At 46.4% G+C, this 20,700-nt stretch overlaps 1 pseudogene; it reads right to left on the bottom strand.

The window, feature by feature from the left end:
• Positions 1-20,700, bottom strand: part of LOC147092587 (NACHT, LRR and PYD domains-containing protein 3-like) — a 59,103-nt pseudogene that overhangs the window by 6,493 nt on the left and 31,910 nt on the right.

Raw genomic sequence — 20,700 nt, 5'->3', positions numbered from 1 at the left:
AATCAAGAAGTGAGAGGAGCTTGAAACAAAGGCAATGCAGTAGTATTGGGGGAATTTAATCTTCATAAAGACTGGACAAATCAAAGATAGTCTGGAGGACTATGTCAAGGAATGCATTTGAGACAGTTTCCTAGACCACGTTACTGCAGTCAGTTTGATCATCTGCCCTGCAGAATTTGCCCTTATCCACACAGGCCATAACAAACTCATACCTGTTGGATAAAGACAAATGCCAAGGCTCCTGCAGCAATGTTCCTGGTGTCCCCTTACCGGCCTGACTCGCAGTCACACGAACCAGACTTGTACTATTTCTTAACCCAAGGGGTGTGCCTGCCTTCTGGATAAAAGTTTCCAGGTAATTATCACCCTCCCTGATATCCCATAAAGTCCGCCCCACAAACTCCTGCTCAGCAACTCTGAGCTAAGGTTCATCGAAATGCAGACACGCATTGCAGATGTGGTTGTCTGGGATCACGATGCTGTCCACACACTCCCACATTCATCAGTTGCAGCACACCACCACTGCAATTCATATTTAAACCGAGAGTCATAGAGTCATAACGGCACAGAAGGAGGCCGTTCGGCCCATCAAGTCCGTGCCGGCTCTCTGTGGAGAAATCCAGTCAGTCCCATTCCTCCGCTTTATCCCCGTAGCCCTGCAAGTTTATTTCACTCCAGTGCTTATCCAGTCTCCCCTTGAAAACATTGAGTGTCTCCGCTTCCACCACTTCCATCGGCAACGAGTTCCAGCTCCTCACCACTCGCTGAATCTCTTGCCCAAAACCTTAAATCTGTGCCGCCTAGTCCTTGTACCATCAACTAGTGGGAACAGCATTTCCCCGTCCAGTCTATCCGAACATGTCCAAATCTTGTACACCTCTATCAAATCACCCCTCAACCTCCTTTGCTCTAGTCTAATGAAAACAAATCCAGGTTCTCCAATCTGTCCTTGCAGCCAAGATCCTGCATCCCCGGTACCATTCTGATAAATCTCCTCTGCACCCGCTCAAGGGCCTTCACATCCTTCCTGAAGGAAGTTTTATTTATTTAATTAATTAACGTTTATGCATTTAATCAATGTAGTTGTTTTTTTTTAATCTATCTATAATTTAAACTAGATAAAGTAATTGGTTTGAAAACTAAAAACACTTAGCTATAAATTGAACCACTAGTAGTTTTGGAGGCAAAAAGCAGCACCTCCTTCCCCCTCTGCACTGAAATCCCACTCTCACCAAATTCCCAACTTGACACTCTTAATGGTGGGGCCACTCTGTGTGACCTCTCTGTGCGACAACTCGGTGCACTTTTATACAACTTTTGGAGGCACATCAAAGTTCGAAGTGCTCACTCAGCTTCCTGCTCACAGTAATCAACACACCTATTCAGGCAATCGAAACATAGAAACATAGAAGATAGGAGCAGGAGTAGGCCATTCGGCCCCTTGAGCCTGCTCCGCCATTCAATGAGATTAAGACTGATCATCCAAACTCAGTACCCTGTCACTGCCTTCACCCCATATCCCTTGATCCCTTTAGCCTTAAGAAATATATCTAACTCCTCCTTGAATATATTTAATGAATTGGCCTCAACTGCTTTCTGTGGTAGAGAATTCCACAGTTTCACCACTCTCTGGGTGAAGAAATTCCTCCTCACCTCTGTCCTAAATGGCTTACCCCTTATCTTTAGACTATGACCCTGGTTCTGGATTCCCCCGCCATCGGGAACATCCTTCCTGCATCTAGTCTGTCTAGTCCTGTTAGAATTTATAAGTTTCAATGAGATCCCCTGTCATTCTTCTAAACTCCAGCGAGTATAAGCCCAATCGGCCCAATCTCTCCTCATACGTCATTCCTGCCATCCCAGGTATCAGCCTGGTGAATCTTCGCTGCACTCCCTCCATGGCAAGAACATCCTCCTCAGATAAGGCGACCAAAACTGCACACAATACTCAAGGTGTGGTCTCACCAAGGCCCTGTACAACTGCAGCAAGACATCCTTGTTCCTGTACTCGAATCCTCTCACTACGAAGGCCAACATACCATTTGCCTTCTTAACCGCCTGCTGCACCTGCATGCTTACCTTCAGCGACTGGTGCACAAGGACACCCAGGTCTCGTTGCACTTCCCCTTCTCCCAATCTATTGCCACTCAGATAATAATCTGCCTTCCTGTTTTTGCCACCAAAGTGGATAACTTCGCATTTATCCACATTATATTGCATCTGCCATGCATCTGCCCAATCACCCAACCTGTCCAAATCATAGTGGAGTTTCTCAGCATCCTCCTCACTGCACACACGCCCACCCAGCTTTGTGTCGTTTGCAAACTTGGAGATATTACATCTAGTTCCCTCGTCTAGATCATTAATATATATTCTGAATAGCTGGGGTCTTAGGACCGATCCCTGCGGCACCCCACAAGACACTGTCTGCCACTCGGAAAAAGACCCATTTATTCCAACTCTTTGCTTTCTGTCTGCCAACGAGTTCTCTATCCAAGTCAGTACCTTGCCCACAATCCCATGTGCCTTAACTTTACACGCTAATCTCTTATGCAGGACCTTATCGAAAGCCTTCTGAAAGTCCAAATACACCACCTCCACTGGTTCTCCCTTATCTATTCTACCAGTTACATCCTCAAAAAATTCCAGTAGATTAGGCAAGCACGATTTACCTTTTGTAAATCCATGTTGAATTTGTCTGATCCTGTCACTGTTTTCCAAGTGCTCTGCTATTACATATTTTATAATAATGGACTCTAGCATTTTCCCCACTACCGATGTAAGGCTTACCAGTCTATAATTCCCCGTATTCTCTCTACCACCTTTGTTGAACGGTGGGGTAACATTAGCTACCCTCCAGTTACAGCTGATTGATTGTTAACTGTTAACAGCCACTGACAGGCACTTTCTGTTAATTGTTGACAAACATGCAGTTTATTTCACAGTTTTTAAAATTTTAAGTACCACTCATTAAATTTCCAACTTCGACACTGATTATGATGCACTCCCTTTATGGCCACCCTGTGCGACCACTCTGCTATTAATACATATACTGTACAGTATTTGTAACAGTACTGCAGATACTAATATTATTGTACAGTATTAGACATCCAGTTGTTATAACACAATCTCTCACAGTCTGGTACTTACCCCAGTTCCTGTATTTTACAGTCCGGGTTCCTCAAAACCACAGACAGTAGTTTCACTCCTGAATCTCCCAGTTTATTATAACCCAGGTTCAGAACCGTCAGTGACCGGTTTGCACTGAGCGCGGAGGCAAGATCCTCAGCACAAGAAGCTGTGAGACCGACACTATCCAGCCTGAGGATCAGCATTTTGGAAAATAAGGATGTTGATAATGTTATACAATTACTGAGGCTAATATGAATTTGCTGTGTTTATTAATAACAATATGGCTGCTAATAAAAGTGTTCAATAACTCAATTACTGAAAACAAGAAGGGTGTATATTAATAACACTATTCCAGATACTGATAATAAACTTCAGTGTTAGACATCCAGTTATTATAAACACAATCTCACAGAGTCTGGTACTTACCCCAGTTCCTGTATTTTACAGTCCGGGTTACTCAGAGCCGCAGACAATAGTTTCACTCCTGAATCTCACAGATTATTATTATTCATCCTAAACACAGGTAGAAAAAGTGCGAGAAACGAAGTGAATCAAACATTAGTTCACAGACAAATTACGTGTCTCTGATATTACAGGAAACCTGAAAGCAACATAAGGAAATGATTGCAGAGGTTTCAGTCACTGAACATTAAACTCAATGCCGATCACTTTAACTTTTAGCGACAGTGTAAAATGGGTGCTATCAGACCGACCGCCCGCCCGATTTGTCTTTTGGTTGAAGTCAATGGAAAATTTAATTTAGGCACGGTGTAAGCTGGCTAACTATTTACTGTTGCACGTTTCCCATTATTAATGAAGACTGATTTCACCCCTGTCAGTATTTATTAAATGATGTGCTGTCTGTATGAAGTCTTTAAATGTCCCTCAGTCTGATCTCATTCCCTGATGATCAGCATTACCCTCCTGGAACTCAGTGACTGGCCCGGTCATTTTTGGGAAAACCTGTCCCAGTTCTGCTGCTCCTTCAATCCCAGATTTTTGGGAATGAGGCGATTTTCTCTCAATTAAACGATAAAGCGGTGATTCCCTGCAATTTATACTCTGTGCATTATATTAATCTGTATAATAACTCGGGGTGAGTTATATTGTGAAACGGTACTAACTGCTGCTGTAAAATCCGTCCCCCAGGGTTTTATGTAACAAGGAGAGTTTATTCTGTCCCGTTACAATTTTAAATGTCCTTGTGCTCCTAGTTTACAGGGGAGGGGAGTCTCTCACTTTATTCCCCATTAAACTGGCTCTACATTTATTTAAATTCCGTTTATTTTGACGATATTTCCAGGAGTTCAGAGTCCATTGCCGTGCTCCCGGCAGGTCCTCGGGTTACCGGGAAATCCCGAGTCCACTAACGGCAGTTTGCCCAGAAACCATCCAATGTGTGCGAACCCCATGCGCTGGTGCGAATTCTGGGAAAATCCCACCCGGCTGTCTGGTGTAAGTCTATGCCCTGCGATATAACCGGGTAACCGGAGATTTTGGTGACTTTTTTAAAAATGGCATTTTATTTATTTCATGTACAGAATTGGGAATAATTCTACATAGTTACAGTGCTAAAGTGCCTTTACCTTATATTGTCAATCGAAGACATTTTCCCTCCCCACCAGAAGCCATTTGGCTATATACCATGACATAATGGAAGCATTTTTCCTACTGTTCTGTGTACAGTTTGTAGTTGATATGGAAAACTGTTAGATTTTAAATTATTTTTATCTGAACAACATTCGCACCCGAACGACCAGATTTAGGAACAGCTTCTTTCCCAGGGCCGTCATCCTACTGAACTCTACAAATAAAGCCTGCACATCTGCCAATGCACTTTATTATGTTTATGTTTATGTATTACAAGCCAAATGAATGTTGAATGTTAAATGTCTTAATCAAAATGTACACTCTCGGGAGCCGCAAGCCTACATTTCGTTGTACTGCACTTGTGCACTAACAATGACAATAAAGTTGATTATTATTATTATGTTTGATAAGTTCAGCATATCTGTTTTCTGCTGTCCATTGTTAATAAATATGCCACTATTTGACATCATAATTTCATGATCAAACTCTTTCAGTTCCCGATAAGATTTACAGCATGCCCACTTGTTGGTACCACACCAATCTCATTTCCTGGTTAGAATTATACCCTGGTACTTCTGTTACTTGGTAAAGTTCTTGTTACTCGGCCTGGCTTTGGTTGAACTGGAAGCTTTTTTTTCTGCTTTTATAACAAAATGTACACCTAACAAGTGGCTGTTAAACAACTCAAATAACAGCTATGGAAACAAACATGCAGTTACCTCAACACTTGACACTTGTGCAGTACGGGTCCCAGCCGCTGGAGTCCTTCACATTGAATGTAGCAGTGCTGTAGATCGAGGTGTTTTATTGTATCACAGAGTCCAATGATACCAGTCAACACCGCACAGTCAATCGGGGTCAGTCGCAATGCTTTGTGTGAATGAGAGTCTCCAAATATATGTTGTTGCATGGAACCCACTGTGACCTGCACGAGTGCGTGGTTCTGAGATTCAAACAGGTAATGAAATGTGTTCAGGAGGTCTCTTTTATCAGTTTTACTCGCTATGTTCCCAATCTGTCCTTTAACATTCTCCTTCACCCAGTCAATCACTCGGCAGGTGGTTTGATGAAAAAATGGACCGAAAAACTCCTCCAGGGGCCGAGCCGACTGTGGGGAGGAGAGACCAGCAACAAAACGGAGAAATATCTGAAATCGCCCATCTTCTTTGCTGTGGGCTTCATGGAGGAGTTTCCGGATGTCCCCGGGATTTGGAGTCAGGAATTGTGCGAGTGCGGCTACAAACTCTTGGATGGTGAGGTGTGGGAATGTGTACACCACGCTCTGGGCAGAATCATCTCTCTCCAAAAGTTCCATCATGAACCCAGACAGGAACTGGGAAGGTTGCAGATTGTACTTGATCAAATCTCCATTTCTAAACACAATCTTCTTCTCGGAGACTCCTGTGAAGGCCATCTCACCAAGCTTCAGTAACACATCACGGGGGCTTTCAATCTCTCGGCCATGGTTTTTCAGAATGTTGTAAATATAGTAGGAATATAGCTGGGAGATGGTCTTGGGAACTCGCTGCTGATTGCTTTCCCTTTGTGTAAAGAAGGGACCCAGTGCCAGCCCGAGGATCCAGCAGTAGGAAGGGTTGTAGCACATGGTGTACAGGATCTCGTTCTCCTCCACGTGTTTGAAAACAGCTGCTGCCACCGTCTGATCTTCAAAAAACTTGTTGAAATATTCCTTCCGTTCTTCACCAGCAAATCCCAGGATTTCAGCCCAGACATTGATCTCAGCCTTTTCCAATAAATGTAATGCAGTGGGGCGACTGGTCACTAGCACGGAACATCTTGGGAGCAGCTTGTGCTGCATTAAACTGTACACAATGTCAGACACTTCACACCAGTCTTCGGGATCAGTGCACATGTGCTGAGGTTCTGTATTTCTCCGACTGTCAGCATAATCGATGCTGTCCTTGAATTCATCCAAACCATCCCTCTGGGTTCTTCCAAAGCTCTCCCAGAATATTCCCAATGTAAGGATAGAGATCCAGTATCAGATTCCTCAGGTTAATTCAACAGTTAATAGCGTTCAAATCCCTGAATTTAAAACTGAAAACAAATTGAAAGTGTGGGAATATTTTGCCAGTGGCCCAATCATGAACAATCTTTTGTACCATTGTTGTTTATCCAATCCCTGCGACTCCGCTCACTGCTCCTGAACTCCCAGAATTTGATTTTCTCCGGGAAAAACTGCTCTGGAACAATTGATCAGTTCGGATTTTTTCCAGTTCTCTCCGGAGATGTTTCTCTCTCCACTCTTCATGGTCTCGGCCTCTTGCCAGCAGTTCATGTTCTACAAGTGTCCGATCTCGAACAGTAGAAATGACCGTTAGCTCAGCGTATCGATCAACTGGATGGAAAACCTTAACCTTCTCCTTTATTAGGATAGTGTTCACTCTCAGTGTTTCAGTTTGTACCCGGAGTGTTTCCTTGTGTTTCTGTTTAACATCTTCAATGAGAACAGATCGAAAGTGGTTCACAATGTTAATTGCATTGACATAAAAAAACTCCTCAATACCTTTTGCACTATTCAGTAAATTATTGCAAGATTTAATTCACAGCATCAATAGATGTTCATGCAGAAATTAAAACTGTTAATGGAAACCTCGCTGCAAATTGGACAATGACCATAAAATGTTTCAAATTCTCACTTGATTCTAATATTCACTGAACATGGAGAGTTCTATGAAGGTGATATTTCCCTCTGATGATTAATGCAATCAGCCCTGCCTTGTACTACAGACATCTCATTATAAATCCACCCATGATCCTGGTTATACAACAGTAGTGGCTCTCACTGATCAATCTTCAAAGGGAGCAGCTAGAAGACATGAGAAGGAGGATAGGGACAGACTGTGAATGACCACTAGTCCCACTGTAATTGTATCAGACCATGGGCTGGTTATCTGGAGGATTGTGTGCACTGAGAGAGGGACAGACTGTGAATGGCCAGGAGTCCCACTCTCATTGTATCTGACCATGGGATGGTTATCTGTAGGATTGTGTGTAATGGGAGAGGGACAGACTCTAAATGGTCAGAAGGTCCACTGTTCCTGTATGTTAGCTGGGGTATTGTGTGAACTGTGTGAAATAGACTAAGTGGTCAGAAGTTCTAATCAGGGCTTATTTGACACTTATCTGACCTTCCGACCCGATATCTTGTCCATCACCAAGACCGCCTACTTCAACCTCCAAAACACTGCTCATCTCCGCCACTGCCTCAACTCATCTGCTGCTGAAACTCTCATCAATGCCTTTGTTATTTCCAGACTTCACTATTCCAATGCTCTCCTGGTCGGCCTCCCACGATGTACCCTCCGTAAACTTAAGCTAATACAAAACCCAACTGCCCATATTCTAACTTGCACCAAGTCCCGTTCACCCATTACCCCTGCAGTCACTGAGCTACATTTACTCCTGATCCAACAACGCCTTGGTTTTAAATTTCTCATTCTTATTTTTAAATTGTTTCATGGTCTTGTCCCTCCCTATCTCTGTAACCTCCAGCACTAGCATCCTCAGAGGCCTCTGCCTTACTCCAATTCTGGCCTCTTGTGCATCTCCGATTTTCATCACTCCACCATTGGCGGACGCCCCTTCAGCTTCCGGGGCCCGAAGCTCTGGAATTCCCTCCCTTATCCTTTCTGTCTCTTAACAGAAGTTCCACTGGTATTATATCAGGACTCGGGCAGGTTATCTGGTGTATTGCGTATAGAGAGAGGAGCAGACTGTGAATTGACAGTTGTCTGGTGTATTACCTGCACTGCCATAGTTACCTGAACACAGGTAAATGTTACTGGCATTCTGATGGTACAGAAGGGAATCAGGAAGATGATTTAAGGTTTCAGGAGTTTAAGTTGAGGGTGTTTTATATATTTTGTTTTGGGCAAGAGACATCGGTATTGAAATGTTTTAATGGAATTCACAACATTAGTGCAGGAAACAAGTAACAAAATAAATAGTAACGGAGAAAATTGAAAATCAGACGTAAGAATGGAAATCAGGGAACATTTTTCACCCAAGGGGTATTAGAGCGGGTGGACCAGTTACCAGGGAAGGGAACTAAAGGGCAGCGTAGGTGGGGTTTAGAGACAATTGGAGATATTTTTGTGGATATTCTGAGAGGAGTATTAGGTGGCTTCATCTCTCTAATGGACAGATTTGATTGACCCGAATGGTATTTTCCTGCCCCTAATCATTCTCCGGTTACATTGTATCTCCGAAATTGCAAACATTGTTTCAGCAGTTTTACACATACAAACACTAAATATGTTTCTATAACAGTCCGGTTATATCACCGATTAGAATTAGAAATAGGTTTCCAGCATCCGCAGTATTTTGCTTTAGATTTAGAAATAGAGCTGCCGCCTACTTCACCCAGTTTAATGTTAGAGCAGAAAACATTCACCTTCAATTTGAACTGTTCTACCAATAAGTTTACTCCGTTTTTTTTCAATTTGGTATAAGTTTCCTATAATGTAGGTTTGGGAAATTACAAATGTGTTTCCGTTAGTCATTACATTGGGTAAAAATACATGTGATTTAAGGACTATCCTTTGAGTAGAATGAGTGCCTCTCGTTCAATACCATTATAAAGATAGCCAATAACTTCCTTGTCACCCTGAACATTGTACAGTTTTACACAGAATAATATTCTATTGTGTGAACATCTGTATATCTTCTCAGATCAGATATAGCACTTTCCGAAATCTTATTGTGTGCTGAGAAGCGATAACATTATACTATAACGCATGTCTCCAGAACTTTCCCTGCACTTTATGGTGGAACAGATTTCCAGGGGCACAGGAACCGCTGAATAACTGGCTCAAGGCACTTTCTGATCCCAGAATGTCTGCGTGGCACAATGGAGGTTTGTATTAAGATTCGCTGTATATCAGAATACTACCAGATGTGTATGGGGTTTCACAGTGTATCAGGATCCTGCCAGGTGTGTATGGGGTTTCACAGTGCATCAGGATCCTGCCAGGTGTGTATGGGGTTTCACTGTGTATCAAGATCCTGCCAGGTGTGTATGGGGTTTCACAGTGCATCAGGATCCTGCCAGGTGTGTATGGGGTTTCACAGTATATCAGGCTCCTGCCAGGTGTGTATGGGGTTTCACAGTGTATCACGTTCCTGTCAGGTGTGTCTGGGGTTTCACAGTGTATCAGGCTCCTGTCAGGTGTGTTTGGTGTTTCACAGTGTATCAGGATTCTGCCAGGTATTTAGAATACCTCACAAGTGATGGAGATCAGCAGCTGGATTTAATGAAATACTGCAACGTCCGCATTTTACACGAAACATCAGAAATTGTTTGAATTTGAATTTGAACCTATAAAGACTAGCTTTGGATTGATAATAAATCTAAATGACTTCCAATCATATGTTTCCAGGTTTTGAACCTTTGATTCCCACATTCTGACAAACTCTAAACAAATGGGTACAGTCAATCATTCTGATTCTCAGCTGTTAAATAAAAGTTTTGAAATCTCCAGGTTGTCACTTACCTTTCAGGTGCCTGAGTACTTTGGATAAACCTCGTGCGATGTTCATATAATCAAATGGATCAGAACCTGTTTAAATTAATGAGCGTTCATGAAATCAGATCTGTGTATTATTAGTACAGCAAATCATGCTTTATTCCAATGTGAAATTGAATCCAGTGTGTGATTTTACCATACCAAGTTCGAGCATTTCTCTCATTATTTTGTCCAACTTTGGTACCCCATGGCGCATTTTCACAAAGGATTCCCACATCACCCTTCGGGCCCCAGAGTTTTTCTCCATCACCAGGTTTAGGAGAAGTTTGGAACTGTCCGCCCGGCTTCCCTTCCCCACAAGATCAGTGACTTTCTGTAAAGAATAATAATGAATATATTGAGGAGCGAAGTGAAAGATAAACACTGAGAATGAGAAGGAAATGATGTGCACAGTGATAGGATCTCCCAGTTGTTTTGAGCTGAGAAAACAATCACTGGGCCGGGTATTGACCCATTCTGAACATGGGCAGAATATTCTGTAAACATCTCGATCCACCATTAACGGGAAATAAATGTGATGACTTTTAGTTCTAGGGGAGAAAGGAATCACTGAGAATCTGCAGCAGCTTTAATGCAATTACTTTTCTCTCTCCATTCGTGTCCAACATGACATCAGCTTACTGATTGACGATATGATACACTCATTTCTCACATGTTTTCCTGCTGCCCCACTTTGTGATTTAATTAGAAATAAAGCAGCAGCGAGACTGAACTCCAGTTACAGGGAAGGGACAAATCTGAAGTGAGAGAAGCTGCTAGAAAACTGCCCGAGAAATTATCGCTGACTAATTGAAGCAATCACTGTTGATGTATAGGGCCGGAGAATCGACCAATTAAAATAAAGGTGAAAAATCGAATCATTTGTTCGCTCGTTAATTGAAATGTTTGACACCCATTATTTGACACACCCACTGCCAGTATGAAACCTCGGTAACTGGGAACAGATATCCAGCAATGGGGTCGGTGTAGTCAGGACATTCTTCATCAAAGGTTAGATTTATAGAACGCCTTTAAAGCAGAAAAGAAATCGTCGAAAGGCACTTCTCAGTGGTGCAATCAGACAATGGACAGAGAGACGGCGAGGACTGGAAAACGACAGCGTGTTGGTTATATTACTGGGCCAGTAACGATATAGAGAAGGCGAGAGAAGAATGAGTGTGTTGGTTATATTACTGGACCAGTAACGATATAGAGACGGCGAGGTGTGGAGAAAGAGAGCGTGTGGTTGTATTACTGCACCAGTAACGATACAGAGACGGCGAAGGGTGAACGAGACCGTGTTGGATATATTACTGGACCAGTAACGATAGAGATGGCGAGGGGAGAACGAGAGCATGTTGGTTATATTACTGGACCAGTAACGATATAGAGACAGTGAGGGGAGAACGAGAGTGTGTTGGTTCTATTATTGGACCAGTAACGATATAGAGACGGCGAGGGGAGAACGAGAGCATGTTGGATATATTACTGGACCAGTGACGATATAGAGACGGCGAGGGGAGAACGAGAGCGTGTTGGTTATATTACTGGAACAGTAACGATATAGAGACGGCGAGGTGTGCAGAACGAGAGCGTGTTGTTTATATTACTGGACCAGTAACGATATAGAGACAGTGAGGGGAGAACGAGAGTGTGTTGGTTATATTACTGGACCAGTGACGATATAGAGACGGCGAGGGGAGAACGAGAGCGTGTTGGTTATATTACTGGACCAGTAACGATATAGAGATGGCGACGGGTCGGGAACAAGAGCGTGTTGGTTATATTACTGGACCAGTAACGATATAGAGACGTGTGGTAAACCACTGTTATCGTTCACAACCGTTCACTATTGTTACACTGTTGTTATCATTGTTTACACTGTTGTTATCACTACACAAGATTACCTCTTGCCACGCACGCTGTTATACCTAGGCATACCTCAGCTGACTCCGCCCATGGCTCCGCCTGCTTGCCCAGGTATAAAGGTGACTGCTTGGCTAGTATTCTTCCTTGTTGGAACCGATCACCCACGAGGGTGGGCTCTGTTATTTAGCCAATAAAAACCTAAAGTTACTATCTTAACTCGTCGCTTTTCATGGAATGAATTGAAAGGTATATCAATTTTATTGGCTAAATTTTGAAATGACTGGACTGGAGCAGCCTAACGGCCAGCTACAACAGCCACAGCAGCCAACTTGGCTGCGAGCCCTCCGACCGCCGTACCTGGATCTAAAGCCACAGGCAGCAAATTCAGCCCTCGACTTCGATCACTGGCTGAGCTGCTTTGAATCCTACCTGGTAGCCTCCGGCGTGCCATCGGAAGCCGACAGATTAAGAGTTCTGACCGCCCAGGTGAGCCCTAAAGTATTTGCACTCATCCAGGACCTTGCTACATACGAGGAGGCCCTCGACCTGCTAAAAGAGCAGTACCGGAGCCCAGTAAATTCAATGTATGCCAGACATCTCCTAAGATCCCGCTCGCAACAGCCAGGAGAGTCTGTAGATGAATTTTTACGGGCGCTACAAACACTCGGCAGGGACTGTGACTTTAAAGCTGTATCGGCTGCACAACATGCTGAAGGAAATATCCGTGATGCCTTCGTGAAAGTCCTTCGGTCCGACTGCTCACAGCAAAGACTGCTCGAATCAAAGGACCTCGGCTTGAAAGCAGCTGCAGCCCTCGCTCGCTCCCTGGAAGTGGCCCATCGGGACCTAGAGACATACTCCGGGTACAGTGCTGCGCGACCCTGGGGCTCCGGCCCGATTCTGGCCGCAATACCCCTCGCACCGCCGCCCCTGGGACCTACAACGGCGTCGGTGTCCCGGAATCGATCGGGACCGCCACCCTTGGGACCTACTGCGGCAGCGGAGCCCCGCGATCGGGCCACCAGCTGTTATTTCTGTGGCCAGGCGAGACATCAAAGGGCGCGCTGCCCTGCAAGGAACGCGACCTGCTCCGGATGCAAAAAAAAAAGGCCACTTCGCAAACGCCTGCAGGGGGAAAGCCACAGGCGCCAGCAGTGCCTCATGTGAGTCGTGGGGTCGGCCATTTTTGATCAAGGCCACAGACGCCAGCAGTGCCTCATGTGAGTCGTGGGGTCGGCCATCTTTGATCAAGGCCACAGATGCCAGCAGTGCCTCATGTGAGTCGTGGGGGCGGCCATCTTTGATCAAGGCCACAGACGCCAGCAGTGCCTCATGTGAGTCGTGGGGGCAGCCATCTTCTCCGCCATTTTGTTCTACTTTGACCTCGTGGGGACCCGCGTCATGGGCGCCGCCATTTTGTTCGCCGCGCTCGGCCGCCATGTTGGCTCCAGACCCGACCACCGCCTCACCTGCCGACTACAGCAGCTCACTCAGCCATACACTGGCCTCCGTCACGCTTGACAAAGCTCTCCCGCATCATCTGTCCAGGTCCATGATGGACATCGAAGTAAACGGCCACACCACGAACTGCCTGTTCGACAGCGGGAGCATGGAGAGTTTAATTCACCCAGACACGGTGCGCTGCTACTCCCTCACTGTCCGGCCAACGCGCCATCGGATCTCGATGGCGTTGAAGTCCCATTCAACAGGCGTCAGCGGCTACTGTGTTGTGACCCTGTCGGATGGGGGCACGGAATATAAAAACTTTAAACTTCTCGTCCTGCCCCAGCTCTGCGCTGCCGTCCTACAAGGGCTGGATTTCCAATGCCACCTTCGAAGTGTCACTTTGGCAAACGGTGGACCCCTCCCCCCACTCACAGTCTACAACCAGCAGTTTCTAAACCGCCCGCCGCATACCACCTGCGGCCTCTCCACTCTCAAAGTCCTGCCCCCCTCCTTGTTCGCTAACCTCACCCGCGACTGTAAACCCATCGCTACCAAGAGCAGGCGGTACAGCGCCGGGGACAGAGCTTTTATTAGCTCTGAGGTGCAGCGACTCCTGAAGGAGGGCATCATCGAGGGGAGCACCAGCCCCTGGTGTGCCCAGGTCGTAGTCGTTAAGACCGGCAATAAACACCGCCTGGTCATCGACTACAGCCAAACTATAAACCGGTACACCCAGCTGGACGCATACCCCCTTCCCCACATATCTGATATGGTCAACCAGATTGCACAATACCGGGTATTCTCCACCATCGATCTTAAGTCGGCCTATCACCGACTCCCTATCTGCCCTGAGGACCGCCAATATTCCGCCTTCGAGGCGAATGGCCGCCTGTACCACTTCCTTAGGGTTCCCTTCGGCGTCACCAACGGGGTTTCGGTCTTCCAAAGGGAGATGGACCGGATGGTTGACCAGAACGCGCTGCAGGCCACGTTTCCTTATCTAGATAACGTCACCATCTGTGGCCACGACCAGCAGGACCATGATGTTAATCTGGAGAAATTCCTCCGTACGGCCCAACGGCTGAATCTCACAAACAATAAGGAGAAATGTATGTTTAAGACCTCGTGCCTTGCCATCCTCGGCTGCGTAGTAGAGAACGGAGTCATCGGCCCCGACCCCGAAAGAATGCACCCCCTCATGGAGCTTCCCCTTCCCCACTGTCAAAAGGCACTGAAGAGAACCCTCGGGCTCTTCGCTTACTATGCCCAATGGGTGCCCAATTATGCGGACAAAGCCAGACCCCTCATGAAGTCCACCTCCTTCCCCCTGACAGCAGAAGCATGCGCAGCCTTCTCCCTCATAAAAGGAGACATTGCGAAGGCCACAATGCACGCAGTGGACGAGCCCATCCCTTTCCAAGTGGAGAGCGATGCATCCGACTTCGCCCTAGCTGCAGCCCTTAACCAGGTGGGGAGACCTGTGGCCTTCTTCTCAAGGACCCTCCAGGGCCCTGAGATCTGACACGCTTCTGTCGAGAAGGAGGCCCAGGCGATTGTGGAAGCGGTACGATGCTGGAGGCATTACCTGGCAGGCAAACGATTTACCCTCCTCACCGACCAGCGTTCGGTTGCTTTTATGTTTAATAACAAGCTGAGGGGCAAAATCAAGAACGACAAGATCTTGAGGTGGAGAATTGAGCTCTTCACCTACGAGTACGATATCTTGTACCGGCCTGGTAATCTCAACGAGCCCCCAGATGCTCTATCAGGAGGTACATGCGCCAACGCGCAAGTTGATAGACTGCGGACCCTCCACAACGACCTCTGCCACCCCGGGGTCACTAGACTTTACCACTTCATTAAGGCCCGCAACCTGCCCTACTACATCGAGGAGGTCAGGACCATGACCAGGAACTGCCAAGCCTGTGCCGAATGCAAACCGCATTTCTTTAGGCCGGACAGAGCAAGCCTGATCAAAGCCACCCGCCCCTTCGAGCACTTGAGCATCGATTTTAAGGGGCCCCTCCCGTCCTCTGACCGTAATGTGTACTTCCTCAACATTATTGACGAGTACTCCCGTTTCCCCTTTGCCATCCCCTGCCCAGACATGACCAGTACCACGGTCATCAAATGCCTGAACGACCTCTTTGCCTTGTTCGGGTTCCCGAACTATATACATAGCGACCGGGGCTCATCCTTCATGAGCGAGGAACTTCGCCAGTTCCTGCTCGCGAGAGGTATTGCTGCGAGCAGGACCACCAGCTACAACCCCCGGGGGAACGGCCAGGTGGAAAGAGAGAACGCGACAGTTTGGAAGGCCGTCCTCTTAGCCCTAAAGTCTAAGGGCCTCCCAACCTCTCGCTGGCAGGAAGTCCTCCTGGCAGCACTCCATTCCATCCGGTCACTGCATTGTACCGCCATTAACGCCACCCCTCATGAGCAAATGTTTGTTTTCCCCAGGAAGTCGACTACGGGAACCTCGCTACAAACATGGCTGACTTCTCCGGGCCGGTCCTGCTGCGGAAGCACGTGAGGACCCATAAAACGGACCCCCTGGTCGAGAGGGTGAACCTCCTGCACACCAACCCCCAGTATGCCTATGTGGCATACCAAGACGGGCGGGAGGACACAGTTTCCTTGTGAGACCTCGCACCCTCGGGCACCCCTGAGATACTACCATTACCCCCCACCACTCCCTCAAATCCAGCTCCTGTAGGCGGCATGCCGGAACCCCAGGAGCCTTCGTCGACCACGCAGACACCAGCATTAACATCGGATACTGCACCACCGCCACCGCGCCGATCAGAAAGGCTTACGAGGCCTCCTGATAGACTGACATACACGAACTGGTAGTACACTTCACCCCGCCGGACTAAATTTTAAACAAGGTGGGAATGTGGTAAACCACTGTTATCGTTCACAACCGTTCACTATTGTTACACTGTTATTATCACGACACAAGGTTACCTCTTGCCACGCACGCTGTTATACCTAGGCATACCTCATCTGACTCCGCCCATGGCTCCGCCTGCTTGCCCAGGTATAAAGGTGACCGCTTGGCTAGTATTCTTCCTTGTTGGAACCGATCACCCACGAGGGTGGGTTCTGTTATTTAGCCAACAAAAACCAATAGTTACTCTCTTAACTCGTCGCTTTTCATGGAATGAATTGATAGGTATATCAAGACGGCGAGAAGAGAACGAGAGCGCGTTGGTTATATTACTGGACCAGTAACGATATAGAGACGGCGAGGTGTGGAGAACGAGAGTGTGTTGATTATATTACTGGACCAGTAACGATATAGAGAATGTGAGGGGAGTATGACAGCGTGTTGTTTATATTACTGGACCAGTAACGAAATAGAGACGGCGAGGGGAGAACGAGAGCGTGTTGGTTATATCGTGACTGGTCCAGTAATATAAACAACACGCTCTCGTTCTCCCCTCGCCGTCTCTATATCGTTACTGGTCCAGTAATATAAACAACACGCTCTCGTTCTCCCCTCGCCCTCTCTATATCGTGACTGGTCCAGTAATATAGAGAGGGCGAGGGGAGAACGAGAGCGTGTTGTTTAAATTATTGGACTAGTAACGATATAGAGACGGCGAAGGGAGAACGAGAGCGTGTTGATTATATTACTGGACCAGTAACGATATAGAGAAGGCGAGGGAAGAACGAGTGTGTTGGTTATATTACTGGACCAGTAACAATATAGAGGCAGCGAGTGGAGAACGAGTGTGTTGGTTGTATTGCTGGACCAGTAATGATATAGAGACGGCGAGGTGTGGAGAACGAGAGCGTGTGGGTATATTACTAGACCAGTAACGATATAGAGATGGCGAGGGGAGAACGAGAGCGTGTTGGATATATTACTGGACCAGTAACGATATAGAGCTGGCGAGGGGTCGGGAACGAGAGCATGTTGGTTATTTTACTGGACCAGTAACGATATAGAGACAGCGAGGGGAGAACGAGAGTGTGTTGGTTATATTACTGGACCAGTAACGATATAGAGACAGCGAGGGGAGAACGAGAGCGTGTTGGTTATATTACTGGACCAGTAACGATACAGAGACAGTGAGGTGTGGAGAACGAGAGTGTGTTGGTTGTATTACTGGACCAGTAACGATATAGAGACGGTGAGGTGTGGAGAACGAGAGCGTGTTGCTTATTTTACTGGACCAGTAACGATATAGAGACGGCGAGGGGAGAACGAGAGCGTTTTGTTTATATTACTGGACCAGTAACGATATAGAGACGGCGAGAGGAGAACGAGAGCGTGTTGGTTATATTACTGGACCAGTAACGATATGGTGACGGCGAGGGGAGAACGAGAGCGTGTTGAATATATTACTGGACCAGTAACGACATAGAGACAGCGAGGGGAGAACGAGAGTGTGTTGGTTATATTACTGGACCAGTAACGATAGAGAGACGGCGAGGGGAGAACGAGAGTGTGTTGGTTATATTACTGGACCAATAACGATATAGTGACAGCGAGTGGAGAACGAGTGTGTTGGTTGTATTACTGGACCAGTAACGATATAGAGACGGCGAGGGGAGAACGAGAGCGTGTTGGATATATTACTGGACCAGTAACGATATAGAGACGGCGAGGGGAGAACGAGAGCGTGTTGGATATATTACTGGACCAGTAACGATATAGAGACGGCGAGGGGTCGGGAACGAGAGCGTGTTGGTTATGTTACGGGACCAGTAATGACATAGAGATGGCGAGGGGAGAACGAGAGTGTGTTGGTTATATTACTGGACCAGTAACGATATAGAGACGGTGCGTGTGGAGAACGAGAGCCTGTTGGTTATATTACTGGACAAGTAATGTTAGAGACGGGGTTGTATCGAGAACGAGAGCGTGTTGGTTATATTACTGGAACAGTAATGATATAGAGAAGGCGAGCTGTGGAGAACGAGAGTGTGTTGGTTATATTACTGGACCAGTAACGATATAGAGATTGTAAAGGGAGAACGAGAGCGTGTTGTTTATATTACTGGATCAGTAACGATATAGAGATGGCGAAGGGAGAACGAGAGTGTTTTGGTTATATTACTGGATCAGTAACGATATAGAGATTGTAAAGGGAGAACGAGAGCGTGTTGTTTATATTACTGGACCAGTAACGATATAGAGACGGTGAGGGGAGAACGAGAGCGTGTTGTTTATATTACTGGACCAGTCACGATATAGTGACGGCAAGGGGAGAACGAGAGCGTGTTGGTTATATTACTGGATCAGTAACGATATAGAGATTGTAAAGGGAGAACGAGAGTGTGTTGTTTATGTTACTGGACCAGGAACGATACAGATGGCGAGGGGAGAACAAGAGCGTGTTGTTTATATTACTGGACCAGGAACGGTACAGACGGCGAGGGGAGAACCAGAGCGTGTTGGTTATATTACTGGACCAGTAACGATATAGAGACGGCGAGGGGAGAACGAGAGCGAGTTATTTATATTACTGGACCAGTAACGATATAGAGACGGCGAGGGGAGAAGGAGAGCATGTTGGATATATTACTGGACCAGTGACGATATAGAGATGGCGAGGGGTCGGGAATGAGAGCATGTTGGTGATGTTACTGGACCAGTAATGACAGAGATGGCGAGGGGAGAACGAGAGCGTTTTGGTTATATTACTGGACCAGTAAAGATATAGAGACGGCGAGCTGTGGAGAACGAGAGTGTGTTGATTATATTGCTGGACCAGTAACGATATAGAGACGGCGAGCTGTGGCGAACGGGATTGTGTTGGTTATATTACTGGACCAGTAACGACAGAGAGATGGCGAGGTGTGGAGAACGAGAGTGTGTTGATTATATTACTGGACCAGTAACAATATAGAGACGACGAGGGGAGAACGAGAGCGTGTTGGTTATATTACTGGACCAGTAACGATAGAGAGAAGGCGAGGGGAGAACGAGAGAGTGTTGGTTATATTACTGGACCAGTAACGATATAGAGAAGGCGAGGGGAGAAAGAGAGCGTGTTGGTTATATTACTGGACCAGTAACGATTTAGAGAAGGTGAGGGGAGAACGAGAGTGTGTTGGTTATATTACTGGACCCGTAACGATACAGAGATCGTAAAGGGAGAGCGAGAGTGTGTTGTTTATGTTACTGGACCAGGAACGGTACAGAAGGCGAGGGGAGAACGAGAGCGTGTTGGTTATATTACTGGACCAGTAACGATATAGAGATGGCGAGGGGAGAACGAGAGCGTGTTGCTTATATTACTGGACCAGGAACGGTACAGACGGCGAGGGGAGAACGAGAGCGTGTTGGTTATATTACTGGACCAATAACGATATAGTGACAGCGAGTGGAGAACGAGTGTGTTGGTTGTATTACTGGACCAGTAACGATATAGAGACGGCGAGGGGAGAACGAGAGCGTGTTGGATATATTACTGGACCAGTAACGATATAGAGATTGTAAAGGGAGAACGAGAGCGTGTTGTTTATATTACTGGACCAGTAACGATATAGAGACGGTGAGGGGAGAACGAGAGCGTGTTGTTTATATTACTGGACCAGTCACGATATAGTGACGGCAAGGGGAGAACGAGAGCGTGTTGGTTATATTACTGGATCAGTAACGATATAGAGATTGTAAAGGGAGAACGAGAGTGTGTTGTTTATGTTACTGGACCAGGAACGATACAGATGGCGAGGGGAGAACAAGAGCGTGTTGTTTATATTACTGGACCAGTAACAATATAGAGACGGAGAGTGGAGAACGAGCGTGTTGGTTATATTACTGGACCAGTAACGATATAGAGACGGCGAGGTGAGAACGAGAGCGTGTTGGTTATATTACTGGACCAGTAACGATATAGAGATGGCGAGGTGTGGAAAACGAGAGCGTGTGGTTGTATGACTGGACCAGGAATGATATAGAGACGGCGAGGTGTGGAAAAAGAGAGCGTGTGGTTGTATGACTGGACCAGGAATGATATAGAGACGGCGAGGGGGGAACGAGAACGTGTTGGTTATATTACTGCACCAGTAACAATATAGAGACAGCGAGGGGAGAACGAGAGCGTGTTGGTTATATTACAGGACCAGAAACGATATAGAGACGGCGAGGTGTGGAGAACGAGAGTGTGTTGGTTATATT

The sequence above is a fragment of the Somniosus microcephalus genome, unplaced genomic scaffold (assembly GCF_052327205.1).
Source record: "Somniosus microcephalus isolate GS21.2 unplaced genomic scaffold, FLI_Smic_1.0 unresolved_chr2, whole genome shotgun sequence".
NCBI classification, from domain to species: Eukaryota; Metazoa; Chordata; class Chondrichthyes; order Squaliformes; family Somniosidae; genus Somniosus; species Somniosus microcephalus.
This window is presented reverse-complemented; position numbering and strand designations above follow the sequence as displayed.